Raw genomic sequence first — 17,550 nt, forward strand, 5'->3', positions numbered from 1 at the left:
AAAAAGCTTCACCAAATGCTCTGCATGTTCAACTTCCGTTCGTGACTTAGCAATCATATCATCGACATAGACCTCGATCTCCTTGTGCATCATGTCATGGAACAAGGTAGTCATAGCTCATTGATACGTGGCTCCGGCGTTCTTCAAACCGAAGGGCATCACTCGATAACAGAATGTTCCCCAAGGTGTGATGAATGTTGTCTTCTCCATATCCTCGGGTGCCATCTTGATTTGATTATATCCGGAAAATCCGTCCATAAACGAAAAGATATTGAACTTAGCTGTATTATCTACCAACATGTCAATGTGTGGTAGAGGAAAATCATCTTTTGGACTAGCCTTATTCAAATCTCTGTAGTCGACACACATACGGACTTTTCCGTCTTTCTTAGGCACAGGCACAATATTGGCCACCCATTGAGGATATGTGGAAGTCACCAGAAACCCCGCATCAATTTGCTTCTGAACTTCCTCTTTGATCTTCACTGCCATGTCTGGATGAGTTCTTCTGAGCTTCTGCTTCATAGGCACACACTCAGGTTTCAGAGGCAGGAAATGTTGCACAATATCTGTATCTAGACCTGGCATGTCTTCATACGACCAAGCAAAGATATCGAAATATTCTCATAGCAAACTGGTCAACCCCTTCTTGACAGACTCTTCAAGGAGTGCCCCAATCTTTACCATTCGAACACAATCTTCAGACCCCAAGTTGACCGTTTCCAGATTCTCAAGATGCGGCTGAATGATCTTCTTTTCGTGCTCAAGCAGACGGGTAATCTCGTCAGGAATCTCTTCAACATCATCTTCCTCTGCCTCGAATACAGGGAATTCAAAATTGGGAGATGGCGTTGGATCATTATGTTCAATGGGTTTAAGAATCAACCTGCATAATGATTTTGAATATAAAAGCTTTTTAGAAACCAAACAAGGCAATCATTATGCAGATGAAAAGATTGCTTTTATTCTTGTTTTTAGGGTTTTTTGTGATCACCAATTTCATGCAAAAAGCAAAAAGGGAAAACAAATGGAAAACAAATATTTAACATGAATTTATTGAATGAAAACATCATTGTATAAATGCTGCCAACAATGTCATCACTTCTCCTTTTGGCATGGGAGAAGGGTTTTTTAACAAAGTGATTATTTACTCTGATCTATGAATGACTGTAGGAACATCCACGGCGACCCAATTGTGGCAGATCCCTCCAGGGATGACAAAATTGTCAGAGTCCTCTGCATCTTCTTCCAGAATAGCAGCAACTTCCTCGCTCTGATCGACGTGGATGAAACCTCCACTCTTGAACAACCCTTTGTCGTTGAATACCCTAGAAGAATAACCAATGCCAAACTGGGACTTATTATCTTCAAGCTCAATCATTTTTCCAAGACCAGCAACTGCACCACATTCAATGGCTAGTTTCGCATATCGATAGGAAGCAAATGAAGGAGTTTTCTTCTCAACAGGCTCGGCTATAGATAAAGCTTGGAAAGGCGTTCCAACTTCATCCTCAACATCAATGTATGAGAAGGCAGACAAATGGCTAACCAGGAGAGCCTTTTCTCCCCCTACCACAACCAGTTTCTTGTTCTTAACGAATTTCAGCTTCTGCTGTAGGGTGGATGTCACGGCGCCAGCCTCGTGAATCCATGGTCTACCAAGGAGACAACTATAAGATGGGTGGATATCCATAACCTGAAAGGTAACTTGGAAATCACTTGGTCCAATCTTGATTGGGAGATCAACTTCCCCAATCACAGTTGTCGCAACCTGAAAAATACAGTGCGCGAAAAAACAACCGGCGAAAGAAAATGACAGAAGAGTCGCCACCGTGCGTTATTCATCCCAAAGGAGGGAAAGGAAACGCTCGAAGTAAACCTGAAAAAGGAAAGGACAAGACGGGGCCTCGCAACCAAATCTTGGGTTCGGGAGTCGGTTATGCGAAGGGAAGGTATTAGCACCCCTACGCATCCGTAGTACTCTACGGGATCCACTTTTGTATTTCTTGTCTAAAGGGTGTGAGTTTATCTTGTGCTGTTTACCAAAAAAAAAGGGTTAAATGAAAATGACTCGCGCGGATGTCGCATCCACTGCATACGTATCTCATATGAATATGAGAATCAGAGTCTTCGTAGCTCGGCTGACCTATGTGTTGGGGGGATGTGTGCTCACTAAGACATCGCGTCTTATGCCTACGTATCTCATCTAGCCTGAGAATCAGAGCAAGCCGTAGTTCGGCTAACTATGGGGTTATGGATTAGGTTTTGGACGAACGACGTCACTACGCAATCTACCGGATGCTCGACCTTTGGAGACTTACTCGCCTGTAGTAGAAGGAGTTAACGTGTTGCTTTGGGTTTTAGGGTTTGGGATGCTCAAGGGCAAAAAGGCAGTCCTTGACGAAGGAACCGCGCTACCTGCAGGGATACAAACACATACAAAACAAACATGTATAAAGTAAATGTGCCAACAAGGGGCTCAGAAGTAAATAAACAAAAGAAAACAAATGCCTCCTATCGAGGTTTTCCACCTAAGAAAGCGATAAAATGCGGAAAAGAGGTAAAAGTACCACACGGATAAAGATCCGAAGTAACAGCAATTAAAGGAGTAAGAAACCCAGGGATCTCCCAAGCTAATGTCATCAAAGAAAGGTGAGTCAGTACAGGTAATTGGAATGAACCTCCAGGGGATATCCCACAAATAAAGTGGGAAAACCACGCAAACCATCTCTGCAAGAGTCTGTGAGCCCTCACAAAAACTCAACAAAAGGGTTAGTGAAACACGATAATCATTTTTTTCATGGATAACAGTATGGTTTCAGAAACCTCAAACCCTGTGGCATACATTTCAGAAATCATGTGATTAAACATTCAAGGCATAGGTTTCACCCATTCATGCATAATTAAACCCGTGGGCAAAAACATAATGAAATTCATCCATCATACCTCATACATTCATATGATCCAAATTAAGAGCATAAAATCATGGGAATGAGGCAAACCTGATGGAAGAGACCGGTTGAAATCAAATGGCACGGCTGGGTTTGCAAGACAATGTTAGGGTTTGCGTGAGATGAAAGTGTGTGAGTCAGATTGAATTTTTCAGAGCTGCCTGGGGGTTGCTCTGAGTTCTCTGTCAGGTTTCTCTCCAGGTTTTGTCAAGGGTTTTGTTTCAAGGAAACCTCAGAGTATTTTGCTTCTCTTCCTTTTTCCCCAGGGTTCTTCTCTCACTATCTTTTTCCTAGACAGGGTAATAGGAATAGAATGAAATTTTGTTTCACTGAAACTCTGAATTTATATTGGTAGCTTAGTGGGCTTTTGAGAGAGGTCCAAGTTTGAGATTTTTTCTTTTATTTATTTATTTATTTATTTAATTTTTTATTTATTTTTATTTATTTATTTTTTTTATTTTTTTTTTAAAAAGTTTCTTGGATCTAATTCTGATTGACATGATGAAATGCAATATGAAATGCTAAATGAATGCATGAATGAGGAGGGCAAATTTTGGGGTGTTACACACAGAATAATTTTGGTTTCATGAATTAATTGGTCCATGTTTCTACGCCTCACATATATTTATTTACTCTTAGTCTTTCAATCTCATGTATTTTCTTGATTTAATTTAATTAATTGAAGCATTAGTTATTGGATTGATTAATTATGCAAAGGGAAGGTGTTAGGCACCCAATGCATCCTAGGTACTCCTAGGGAACCCTTTTCACAACTTGTTGTAAAAGGTATTGTTTATGAAACATTTATTGTGCAAACATGAGGGAAGAGGTGAGAAAAGAATGTACAAGTTTATTATTTTTGTGTTTGGATGGATGAACCCATTGCCTACGTACCTTTACAGGATCAAAACCTCGTAGTTCGGCTAAAAGATTTCCAAAAAGAGGGTGGATTGATTTTAAACAAGAGCCTTAAGGTCTTTCATTATCAAAGGGAGAACACTCAACCTGAACCAACAATTCACCATGCGAGGATGGCTTCAACATACTAATGAGGGGTTAACCCTATAATAAGTATGGAAGTCTTACAATCAACTCACTAAGGATGTGGTGAGATTTACATCAACCACTAGGATAATTCAGATCTACGGCTAATGCATGAAAACTTATCAAGAAGTGGACAAGCAGCCATAAAAGCAATTGAGTGGGTTGAATTAACTAGTTAGAATTATTCACAAAGTGAGGTCAAAGTATGAATTAGAGTTCATTTACAATGAGTATTATGAAAAAGATGTTTGAAAATCAAAGGCATAAGGCCTAGGTTTCTAGTTTTGAAAACAGGTGAAAATGTTTGCACAAAAGTTTTCTGGTTTGGGTAAAAAATGCAAGTGGAGGTTGTAAGGAAACAAAAGGCAGGGATGAGGAGCAAAACTTCATTAGGAGTTCCTCTCTTGAGATCATATGTAGATGATCCAAGTAAGTACCATCCTTTGGGAATAAGCAACAAAGCAATAAGCAAATAAGCAGATTCAAAGAGAACAAAGCTGGAAATGGAATGCCAATAAATGGTCTTACATCCAACTCCGAAATGAGATGGGAAAGGGAGTGCCAATAAATGGTCTTACGTCCAACTCCGAAATGAGATGGGAAACGGAGTGCCAATAAATGGTCTTACGTCCAACTCCACAAAAGAAAACAGAATAGGAACCAAATGGCCAATCAATGGTCTTATACCTGACTCCACAAAAAGGAACAAGATAGGAAACAGATGGCCAATCAATGGTCTTATACCTGACTCCACAAAAAGAAACAAGATAGGAAATGGAGCGCCAATAAATGGTCTTATACCCAGCTCCCCAAAAGGAACAGGAAACAGATAGCCAATCAATGGTCTTACATCTGACTCCTCAAACAAAGCAGATAACAAATGCAAAAACAATATGCAAAACAATATGCAAAAGCAAACACAAGCAATCACATTAATCAATTAGCACACTCTATACACAATCAAGAGGCTAAATCAAAGTTGGGATTTAGTCAAGGTCTCATATCAACCTCGACAAACAAGCCAATACTGTTATGGGTGTTCAGGCTCTTAACCACTGGCATTGACCGTCAGGGTGAGCAGATGAAATGGGAGATGAGGATTAGACCTCATAGCTCTTAACCCTGGCCTGGGTGAGCTTTAATCAAAGAAGGTATGGGAGTCCAGAATGAGGAACTCTATTCCACATGACTGACTCTATATACAATGATCTTGGGTGTTTATTCAAATGCATCAGCACGTAGTGCGAGCATAATGAAAGACTCAACTGAATAGCAGGGGATTGATTGCAAATCCCTTCTATCTGCCAATTGCCTCTTCATTTAGGAGGACTTGAAGTACATGGCACAAAAGTAAACAATCACAGACATTGCCTCTTAAGGAGGACTTCAGCCAAATGCATGCCAAACAGAAATGACAGGGCTTCCAGACTACATGGAGTTTAAGAAATTACCTAAGTGGTAAACCAACCACAAGCAAAGCAAAGCTCAGATAATGAGAAAAAGCTACTAAGGTACTTGTATGAAAAGCAAAATAATCAGTATTCACATTCAGACAACCAAACAATTAACAACAGTCAGACATTCCCAATATGTACAACATGTAAGCCATAAGAGGCAAACACTCAAGTGAATTAGCCATCAGAGGACCTACAACACAATCAAAATGAGTTAAACAAAATAAATTGCATCTCAAGCAAGGAGATCACATCATCCATTAGGACTGATTGCTTGAACCTGAAAGGCAAAGCTCAAATTGTGAGTACAAACCCCTAGGGCAAACCCTAGGGTCAAAGGCAAAGCAAAAAGTCAAAACAGCAACCAATATTCAACATGGAGCTCATTTAATCAAGTATGAACATGTCCTAAAAAGGACCAAGTCTAAAGCATCAAGCAAAATCATCACATGAGCAAGCTATGGCAAAGACAATTTCAAAGCACACAATTGGTCATCAAGAATCAAAACTCCATATTAAAACAGAAATGAATCAAACACTCATGAAAATTTTTATGTGCACACAACATGTCAAATACAATCATTATGCCAAAAATTGTAAACAGAAAAGCTCAATTGACCTAGAAATGAAAATGCACAAGTATGACATCAAATTGTGTGACACACATTGTCACACCATACAATCATGTGTCTAAAACAGAGATGAAAACTGCTAAAAATGCACAACCAAGCCTCAAAAATCATGCAACATGTTGGGAATCAGCATACCAAATTTCAAATCAATTGGCCAATGTATGAGCATTTCACAGTAGAATGAATGAAGCATGTCACATTTGCATACATGTCCAATGAACTGTCCACAATTAAAATTCCAGAAATGATAAAATCAGAAAATCAACACCATAAAATAGTAGACATCCATATGAACAAGTAGCAAAAAATTTGGAATTAATTGGATTCATTTTCAATTTGTTATGATTTTTCAAAGTAACATACAAAAAATGAAATAAATGTGAAAACATGGAAAAATATGAAAATGAAATGAGAAATCAAAAACTGCACAAGCATAGAATCGAACTGACGAAGGCAAGGTTGCAAGCGTGCTAGTCAAAACGACTGCGTTTTGATAATTGAGGAACTAATAATTGGAATTTCAAAACACATCCACACGGGATCGAACAGACGAAGCAATGGATATTAGCATTCAAACAGTGCATGTGAAGCTCTGAACTAGACAAACCCTAAACACTATTCACGCACGGCAGCCAACGGTGGTTTCCACCGTCTTCTTCATGAAGACGACAGAGCTACAGTAACAAGCTCAATTTTTTTTTCAGAACTAGGCAAATTATACATCAAATAAAAGCTCTCAACATGTACATCACAAATCCAGCATCAATTAATCCTAACAGTCCATGAATAAGGAGAATCGAACAAAAACATTATTGCATACAAACTTTCAACTCAGCATAACTCAGTCAATTCTCAACCATTTTTCATGAATTTTATATCAGTGTGATCAGAATGAGAAGCTCTACAACATTATGCACATAAAAAAGAGAATTAGGAGATTCGAAATTCACACCTCTTGAAGAGCAGTCACTGAAATCAGCGTGTTCAAGGCCTTGCAAGTGTGTAGATCCAATCCTGAGATGATATTATGAAGCTTTGCGCGTGAATTGAAGCTTGGAATGGCTTGGATCTAGCTCAGATTTCAACTTCCATCTTCATGTTCTTGAGCTTGATGTGCTTGTTCTTGGCTCGAATTCTTCAAATCAAGGCTTGATCTGCACTCAATGATGATCAGAGAACAAGAATATCCAATAAAATCAATGGCTTATGTGAAGAAAATTGAAGTTTCAATTGAGAGCAAAAATGGAGGGAAAGAAAAATTTGGATCTAGAATGTGCAAAAACTCCACAATTCTGTTATGATTTGGTTTATATATGGTCTCTTAATCACATCCAAATCAGAATTAAGCATGAGTTAATTATGATTAGTGAAAATGAGGTGCATGACCAAAATTGGAAAATGTGAGGTGCCATGCAAATTTGGACGTGAACAGTGTCGTATGGATGCTCAAAATCATTCAAAATCATCTCATGCACATGTTGACAATGGTATTTTGTTCATATGACGCACCAATTTCAAATTTCCAAATTTCCCTCCAAAATGTTCATGAATGAGCAAATGGTCATGTGATGAAATTTCATGCAATGTCATGTTGGATTTGGAAATTATAGGTCATAAGGAGCAATATGCAAAAAGAGGCACTCAAATTGGAGTTTTGGATCAAAAGTTATGGCATTTTGAAGTTTCAAGCACACTTTGCAATGATTGGATCATATCTCCTCAACACTTCATCAGATGCTCATGATCTTGGACTTTTTGGAAATGGGAGAGAAAGATCTTCAACTTTCATGTTGGACAAAAATTCGTTTGAAGCTTCTTTGATGTTGGAAAGTCAAGATGAAATTGGACCAAAAACTTTCCATTTTTGGAAACTAGAAATTATAGGTCACTTTCCATTTTGGGAAACTTTTGCACTGGCTTCAAATTCTTCAACGTAGATGTTTGACATGATGAATAAGCTTTGTTCGAACATGAATGGGATGAAGAAATTCAATTCTCACACTCACAGCCTTCAGTTGACTTTCAGTTGATTGGTATTGGTCCTTAGATGACCTGAAAATGTTCTGATGAATTTGGGCCTTTGCCACTTGATGAATTTGCTCCAAAATGAACCCATAGCTCATATAAGCTCTATGTAATGATCAAATGATCCATATCTCAAGGAAAACCTCATCTCTTGCCCAAAGGATTCACTTGAATTGCCTTGACCTGTTGATTGCTTAAGCTGCAAGTAACAAAGGTTAATGACATATTTTTGTACCTTTTTGGTTAGTGATTAAAAGAAAAGCAATGATATAGAAATGCAAGCAATGCTTGGTGATTAAGAACCACTCTCAGGAAAGATCACACCCATAGGGAAGGAAACAAGGTGTCCAATGATCCTTGAGGCTTATGCAATGCAATGCTATGATGCCATGAGGGATCTTATGGTTAAAAATTGGGTCTTACAGATGCCCCTATTTAAGGTCATTCTAGCCGGAGAAGTGAAGGTTAAAATCTTCATCTCGACGTGGTAGAATGGGCTTAAATAATAATAAAGAGACAAATTTTGGTCTCTAAGAGACCTCATGATGCAGATGTATGTATGCAAAATAAGACAACTCTGTGGGGAATACGAGTCCACAAAGAAGAAAAGACATCAAAAGAGAAGACAATCCATAGGAGTAATACACTCACCAGGAACACAGACTCTAACGGGACTCTTATGGGGATAAGAAGAAAGTAAAAGCGTGAACAAATCACTACTCAAAGCTGGAGAATTTAATGGGGAATAAACAAAAAAATGCGTGAGCAGGCCACGACTTGAAACTGGGAAAAGAATTCCAAAGGGAAGAAAATCCAATGGAAAGACTAATGGAGGAAACTTCGGATAAAAATCCGGACTCGGGCTGAGAAAAAAAAGCCGATAAGACAACTCTACTGGGGAACATGCATGTATTGGGGAAAACGCCAACACAACAACAACAAAACACAAGGGATACTCCACCGGGGATATCTGGAAAAGACACTCCTGGGGAAGCAAAAGGGGTGAGGTGTTACCGGTTATTGGGTAACAATCTCGAAGAAACAATGTGATCTGAACACCGGTTACTGGGTGAGAGAACCACAAGCTCGGGAAGAATGAATACCAAAACATCTGAGGAAGACCTAACAAAGGTATGTTTCAACTCAGGAAAATCTGACTCCGCAGGGGACCAAGGTCATAATAGGGAGCAGAAAAGGAGGGAACACCAGGGATACCGGTTACTGGGTATATAATAGGTGACCGACCAAGGCGTGAATTGGATTTCACTTCCAAAACACTCATCATCCTGAAGAGAGCTAGAAAAGCAGTCTTGATTTCAGGATGGACATTCGATTCCACAAGGAATACGAATCTTACTCAACTAGGGAAGGACAAAAGGCTTCGACCGAAGAGTGCATGAGATATATTATCTATTACCGTCAGAACATAGACAATATACTCACACGGAAGATTATCCACAACCGGTTACTGGGTTAGAGGATAAAACGACCGAAAAGGAGGGACATCGGGATACCGGTTACTGGGTATATAATGATGACCAACCAAGACGTGAATTGGATTTCACTTCCAAAACACTCATCATCCGAAAAGGAGGGCTGAAAAAGCAAACTCAATTTACTGGATGGATATTCGATTTCACAAAGGAAATACGAATCTTACTCAATTGGGGGAACAACCAAAGGTTTCAACCAAAGAGTGCAAGAGATACATTATCTATTACCGTCAGAACGTAGATAATATACTCGCATGGAAGATTATCCACAACCGGTTACTGGGTTAGAGGATAAATCGACCGACAAGAAAGGACATTGGGATACCGGTTACTGGGTATATAATGATGACCAATCAAAGGGCAACAAACATTACCAAATAAGGGTAAATGAAAGAAGACCACGCTGGGGATAAAATTGCTTACTCAGAGCAAATATCCAACAGAGGGAGGGCATATCAAGACCGAATATGGGATAATGATAACCGCAAAGAGGGGATTACATCTACCGAATACGGGGTAGAAAACCACGGAAGAGTAACCGTCATCACCAAGGATGAACAACAAAGGTTAACTCTGCACAGGTGAGAAAAATAGGGTTTACGACTACCGAATACTGAGTAGAAGACCAACGGACTTAGCCGAGGGCAAAAGAGTAGGATTTACGACTACCGGATACTGGGTTGAGAACCATAAACTCTGATGGGGAACAACTTGAAAGTAGGATTTACAACTACCGGTTACTGGGTAGAAAACCGTCAACTCTTGCGGAGGAACAAAAGGTTTACAAATACCCGTCACTGGGTATATAACCACAGACTCCGCCAAGAGGGGAAAAAGGTACATAGGATTTACAACTACTGGTTACTGGGTAGAAAACCACAAAAAAATAGGACTTACAAACTACCGGTTCCTGGGTAGAAAGCCACAAAATCCGCCATCAACCAGGATGAACCACAAAGGTTACTTCTGCTAGGGGATGAAAAGTAGGATTTATGACTACCGGTTACTGGGTAGAAAACCACAAAAATAGGACTTATAACTACCGGGTACTGGGTAGAAAGCCACAAATTGTGCTGGGAATAAGATGAACTATTGTCGGTTACTGGGCAATTTGTTCATTTATACCACAGGGAAGCACAAGAGACAGCCACAAAGAGCCAATTTAGGGTAGAACCAAAAAGGCAAACTGAATCAAGACTCATCCTAATGAGGAAAAAACTCAATAGGGAAACCCATCCCAATATATGTTGGGAGGAACGAAAATAACCGTCATCCACGAGGAGATAACTCAGTGGGGAGTGCAGAAGGAAAGGGTAAACGCTTTCTGCTTAAGGGGATGACTCTATATGGAGAGATCAAACACACCGACATCTGCTTGGGGAAATCTACTAGAGAGATCTAAATCACCAATTAGCAGGAGACAACAAACAAAAGATACATGGCAAAAATGCAACATGAATATCTGAATGTTATGATTATGCGTGTATATGCATAGTTTATGTATGACAAATGCTGACAAAACAGACATGTCTAACACAAACAAGTTCCAGGAATCAACCACCCGGTACTACCCCTCAAAAGGGAAAGCCAAAATCACCAGAGAGCAAAGAGATTGCTGGAGATTAGAGATGATAAAATCTCTGCAGGGGAGAAAGAACAATCAACCCAACTGGGGAAACATCCAAGGAGAATATATCTACCACGGACCAGAGATATAAGGAAATCACAAGATCTCTGGAGGGATGAATCATCAGTCAATCCGGTTAGGGATAAAAGTCCAATGCACAGGAAACTGCCATAAAGCAACTCTGCTGAGGAATCAGGGATATCACAACTACGCGGGAAGAGTGAACAACCATTCCAGCTGGGGAGAACTACACTACACGGGCAAAAACCGCCACTACAACATCTCTACTGGCAACTTCACTGAGGAAGAAATAAGAGGAAACTGGTAATCACACCAAGTACCAAACCTGCTGAGGAACTCGCGTCCTGCTGAGGAGAAAAGATCTCTGCTTTGGGGAAACACAGAGGTTCACCATACCAACCCTGGTGGAGATCGAAGATGCCACGAAACAACCATACCATATCTCTGATGGGGATAACTCAGCATAGATAAAGCTCATCACGCCAACAACTCAGCTGGGGTTTCTTCCGAGGAAACGAAAGAAATTTGGGGATCAACCACCAAACACCGAAACTTCCAGGGAAAACACACCGGTTGAGGGGAAAAGAATGCTGAATACTACTCTGTTGGAGAGATGAAGGTTAAAATCTTCAATAAGCACTCTGCTCGGGAACTACCCGCGACAAGGTTCATCAAATAACATTCCACAGGGAACAACCACGAAGGTGTTCAAACAGCACGCTACTGGGGGCAGACCACAATAGGGCTAGGAGGAATGAAGATGAACAACTTCAACCAAACATTCCACTTGGGGACCTCACTGGCGAGAAACCATAGGAGGTTCAGAATAACACTCTACGGGGGATACACCACAATAGGGCTAGGGGAAGAAGATACAGTCAATGCCAAGGATATGAACAAATGTCTTACCCTGTTGGAAATCATGCTACCCTTGGGAGAGCACTGAGGATTTCTTGAGTATCCTTCTGTCATTGTGAATATTCACTTTGTTTAAAAACAGTTGTTTTGTGAAATATTTAGTTTTCAAACAATGACGTTTTATCAATTAAAACATGCAAAAGATTTGTTGAATAGAAACAAATAAGAGTGCAAATAATTGGATAAAAGCTCAATTTTATTTGATGGAATGGTAGTCTGCAAATGGCAAGACTCCATAGATCTGTACAAGTTTGAAATTGGTGATATATATTGGAAAGGGCTACATTGAACATAATGACCATTTCTCCACCAATTCCGAATTTGATGTATTCGAAGCTTTAGTTGACGACGAATCGAGAATTTCTGGCGGATGACAGATGTAGAACACAGTCTTGTCCGGATGCAGTTACTTGCCAAATCCCTAATTTTTGCCTATATTGCCCCAGGGTGAGGTACTCAATCTAGCGGGATGCAAATACACTTTTTTTTTCATGTCTCTAACTTTTGCCTGGACCACCCTTTCGGGTTTTCAATCCACCGAGACGCTCTTTTTTGCCTAAGCCGCCCTTTCGGGTTTTCAACTTAGCGAGCTATTCTATTTTTCTTTTTAGGCAAAGTATTTCTTGACTGCGTCTGAATTCACAGGACGAGTGAAATCCTCCCCATCCATAGTTGTAAGCATCAAAGCACCGCCTGAAAAGGCTCACTTGACAACATATGGACCCTCATAGTTTGGAGTCCACTTGCCCCTGGAATCGGGCGCGAAAGACAAGACTTTCTTGAGCACGAGGTCACCTTCTCGGAACACACGAGGCTTGACCTTCTTATCGAATGCTTTCTTCATTCTCTGCTGATATAACTGACCATGGCACATGGAAGTCAATCTCTTCTCTTCAATCAGATTCAATTGGTCGTAACGACTCTGGATCCATTCAGCATCAGTCAACTTGGCTTCCATCAAGACTCTCATTGATGGGATCTCCACCTCTATTGGAAGCACAACCTCCATGCCGTAAACAAGAGAGAAAGGGGTTGCCCCTGTTGAAGTGCGGACAGATGTACGATATCCATGCAAAGCAAATGGCAGCATCTCATGCCAATCTTTGTACGTGACTGTCATCTTTTGGATAATCTTCTTGATATTCTTATTAGCAGCTTCAACAGCCCCATTCATCTTGGGTCTGTAAGGAGAGGAATTATGGTGCGCAATCTTGAACTCAGCGCACAACTCTTCCATCATCTTGTTGTTCAAGTTAGATCCATTATCAGTAATGATCTTATCAGGCACACCATAACGACATATCAGCTAATTCTTGACAAATTTCACGACCACCTGCCTCGTCACATTAGCATATGACGCAGCTTCAACCCATTTGGTGAAGTAGTCAATTGCTACGAGAATAAACCTGTGTCCGTTGGACGCTTTAGGTTCAATCATTCCAATTATGTAAATTCCCCACATTGAGAAAGGCCATGGTGATGAAATCACATTCAGAAGTGTCGGAGGAATATGAATCTTATCCGCGTAAATCTGACCCTTGTGGCATTTCTTCACATATTTGCAACAGTCAGACTCCATTGTCAGCCAATAGTAGCCTGCTCTCAACATCTTTCTAGCCATGGCATGTCCATTGGAATGAGTACCAAATGAACCCTCATGGACCTCAGTCATCAACAGGTTTGCTTCGTGTCTATCCACGCATCTGAGCAGAACCATGTCAAAATTTCTCTTATACATCACTTCTCCACTGAGGTAGAAACTGCCTGACAACCTTCTCAGAGTTTTCCTATCTTTCACAGATGCCCCAGGCGGGTAAACCTGGTTCTGGAGGAAACATTTGATGTCATAATACCAAGGCTTGTCATCATTCACTTCTTCGACTGCAAACACGTGGGCTGGTCTATCCAAGCGCATCACTATGATATTGGGAACTTCATTCCAATACTTGACCACTACCATTGAAGCAAGCGTAGCAAGAGCGTCTGCCATCCGATTATCCTCTCGAGGAATATGATGAAAGTCAACTTCTGTAAAGAACGTTGAAATCCTACTCGCATAATCTCTGTATGGAATGAGACCAGGTTGATTCGTCTCCCACTCACCCTTGATCTGATTGACAACGAGGGCCGAATCACCATACACATCAAGATACTTGATCCTTAGATCAATGCACTCTTCTAACCCCATAATGCAGGCTTCGTACTCAGCCATATTATTCGTGCATTTGAAAGTTAGCCTTGCTGTAAAAGGAATATGTGTACCCTGAGGAGTAATGATTACTGCCCCAATTCCATTTCCGTACTGATTTACAGCGCCATCGAATACCATACTCCATCGGGAACCAGGCTCTGGCCCTTCATCGAGTGTAGGCTCATCACAATCTTTCATTTTCAAATACAGAATCTCCTCGTTTGGGAAGTCGTACTGAACTGACTGAAGATCTTCAATCGGCTGATGTGCCAAATGGTCAGCCAAGATACTACCTTTGATAGCTTTCTGAGCTCGATACTCGATATCATACTCAGATAACAACATCTGCCAACGGGCAATCCTCCCGATCAAAGCAGGCTTCTCGAAAATGTACTTGATTGGATCCATTCTGGATATCAACCAAGTTGTATGATTTATCATGTACTGGCGTAAACGCTTAGCAGCCCAAGCCAAAGCACATCACGTCTTCTCAAGCATAGAGTATCGAGACTCACAATCGGTGAACTTTTTACTCAGGTAGTAGATAGCAGATTCTTTCTTCCCTGATTCGTCTTGCTGACCGAGTACACAACCCATCGAGTCTTCAAGAACAGTCAGATACATGATCAAGGGTCTTCCTTCTACAGGCGGAGACAAGATCGGAGGTTTGGACAGATATTCTTTGATACTGTCGAAAGCTTTCTGGCAATCCTCGGTCCAATCATGAGACTGATCTTTCCGGAGGAGCTTGATTATCGGCGCACATGTGGCAGTCATGTGGGATATAAATCTGGAAATATAGTTCAAGCGACCAAGAAAACCTCAGACTTGCTTCTCAGTTTTGGGCGCAGGCATCTCTCGTATTGCTTTGACATTTGCAGGATCAACCTCAATACCTTTCTCGCTGACAATAAAGCCCAATAACTTGCCAGAAACGGACTCCAAATGTACATTTGTTGGGATTCAGACGAAGCTTGAACTTCCTCAAACGCTGAAAAAGCTTCAACAAATGCTCTGCATGTTCAACTTCCGTTCGTGACTTAGCAATCATATCATCGACATAGACCTCGATCTCCTTGTGCATCATGTCATGGAACAAGGTAGTCATAGCTCATTGATACGTGGCTCCGGCGTTCTTCAAACCGAAGGGCATCACTCGATAACAGAATGTTCCCCAAGGTGTGATGAATGTTGTCTTCTCCATATCCTCGGGTGCCATCTTGATTTGATTATATCCGGAAAATCCGTCCATAAACGAAAAGATATTGAATTTAGCTGTATTATCTACCAACATGTCAATGTGTGGTAGAGGAAAATCATCTTTTGGACTAGCCTTATTCAAATCTCTGTAGTCGACACACATACGGACTTTTCCGTCTTTCTTAGGCACAGGCACAATATTGGCCACCCATTGAGGATATGTGGAAGTCACCAGAAACCCCGCATCAATTTGCTTCTGAACTTCCTCTTTGATCTTCACTGCCATGTCTGGATGAGTTCTTCTGAGCTTCTGCTTCATAGGCACACACTCAGGTTTCAGAGGCAGGAAATGTTGCACAATATCTGTATCTAGACCTGGCATGTCTTCATACGACCAAGCAAAGATATCGAAATATTCTCGTAGCAAACTGGTCAACCCCTTCTTGACAGACTCTTCAAGGAGTGCCCCAATCTTTACCATTCGAACACAATCTTCAGACCCCAAGTTGACCGTTTCCAGATTCTCAAGATGCGCCTGAATGATCTTCTTTTCGTGCTCAAGCAGATGGGTAATCTCGTCAGGAATCTCTTCAACATCATCTTCCTCTGCCTCGAATACAGGGAATTCAAAATTGGGAGATGGCGTTGGATCATTATGTTCAATGGGTTTAAGAATCAACCTGCATAATGATTTTGAATATAAAAGCTTTTTAGAAACCAAACAAGGCAATCATTATGCAGATGAAAAGATTGCTTTTATTCTTGTTTTTAGGGTTTTTTGTGATCACCAGTTTCATGCAAAAAGCAAAAAGGGAAAACAAATGGAAAACAAATATTTAACATGAATTTATTGAATGAAAACATCATTGTATAAATGCTGCCAACAATGTCATCACTTCTCCTTTTGGCATGGGAGAAGGGTTTTTTAACAAAGTGATTATTTACTCTGATCTATGAATGACTGTAGGAACATCCACGGCGACCCAATTGTGGCAGATCCCTCCAGGGATGACAAAATTGTCAGAGTCCTCTGCATCTTCTTCCAGAATAGCAGCAACTTCCTCGCTCTGATCGACGTGGATGAAACCTCCACTCTTGAACAACCCTTTGTCGTTGAATACCCTAGAAGAATAACCAATGCCAAACTGGGACTTATTATCTTCAAGCTCAATCATTTTTCCTAGACCAGCAACTGCACCACATTCAATGGCTAGTTTCGCATATCGATAGGAAGCAAATGAAGGAGTTTTCTTCTCAACAGGCTCGGCTATAGATAAAGCTTGGAAAGGCGTTCCATCTTCATCCTCAACATCAATGTATGAGAAGGAAGACAAATGGCTAACCAGGAGAGCCTTTACTCCCCCTACCACAACCAGTTTCTTGTTCTTAACGAATTTCAGCTTCTGCTGTAGGGTGGATGTCACGGCGCCAGCCTCGTGAATCCATGGTCTACCAAGGAGACAACTATAAGATGGGTGGATATCCATAACCTGAAAGGTAACTTGGAAATCACTTGGTCCAATCTTGATTGGGAGATCAACTTCCCCAATCATAGTTGTCGCAACCTGAAAAATACAGTGCGCGAAAAAACAACCGGCGAAAGAAAATGACAGAAGAGTCGCCATCGTGCGTTATTCATCCCAAAGGAGGGAAAGGAAACGCTCGAAGTAAACCTGAAAAAGGAAAGGACAAGACGGGGCCTCGCAACCAAATCTTGGGTTCGGGAGTTGGTTATGCGAAGGGAAGGTATTAGCACCCCTACGCATCCGTAGTACTCTACGGGATCCACTTTTGTAGTTCTTGTCTAAAGGGTGTGAGTTTATCTTGTGCTGTTTACCAAAAAAAAAAGGGTTAAATGAAAATGACTCGCGCGGATGTCGCATCCACTGCATACATATCTCATATGAATATGAGAATCAGAGTCTTCGTAGCTCGGCTGACCTATGTGTTGGGGGGATGTGTGCTCACTAAGACATCGCGTCTTATGCCTACGT

Source organism: Lathyrus oleraceus, chromosome 4 (assembly GCF_024323335.1).
Source record: "Lathyrus oleraceus cultivar Zhongwan6 chromosome 4, CAAS_Psat_ZW6_1.0, whole genome shotgun sequence".
Taxonomy (NCBI): domain Eukaryota; kingdom Viridiplantae; phylum Streptophyta; class Magnoliopsida; order Fabales; family Fabaceae; genus Lathyrus; species Lathyrus oleraceus.